Source organism: Sinocyclocheilus anshuiensis, unplaced genomic scaffold (assembly GCF_001515605.1).
Source record: "Sinocyclocheilus anshuiensis isolate Anshui unplaced genomic scaffold, SAMN03320099.WGS_v1.1 scaffold1096, whole genome shotgun sequence".
NCBI classification, from domain to species: Eukaryota; Metazoa; Chordata; class Actinopteri; order Cypriniformes; family Cyprinidae; genus Sinocyclocheilus; species Sinocyclocheilus anshuiensis.
The window spans coordinates 849,590-849,808 of record NW_015548251.1 but is presented as its reverse complement, the minus strand read 5'-3'; the positions used below and the strand labels follow the sequence as shown (position 1 = coordinate 849,808).

The window sequence follows — 219 nt, the reverse complement described above, 5'->3', positions numbered from 1 at the left end:
GTATGTGGAAAATAATGTGTTTTTTTAACCTTAAACCGCATAAACACATTTCATTACACCAAATACACAAAAAAAATTATTTTTAGCAACATCATATGACCCCTTTAATGCTTTTGCTTCATCCCTAACTCTGACTCCATGTCTAATAGTCAAGTCAAGTCAAGTCACCTTTATTTATATAGCGCTTTTAACAATACAGATTGTGTCAAAGCAACTGAA

At 31.5% G+C, this 219-nt stretch overlaps 1 protein-coding gene across 3 annotated transcripts in view; it reads left to right on the top strand.

Annotated features, from left to right (window-relative positions):
• Positions 1-219, top strand: part of LOC107655321 (MAGUK p55 subfamily member 5-A-like) — a 45,656-nt gene that overhangs the window by 35,646 nt on the left and 9,791 nt on the right. The gene's annotated exons all lie outside the window — the stretch shown is intronic.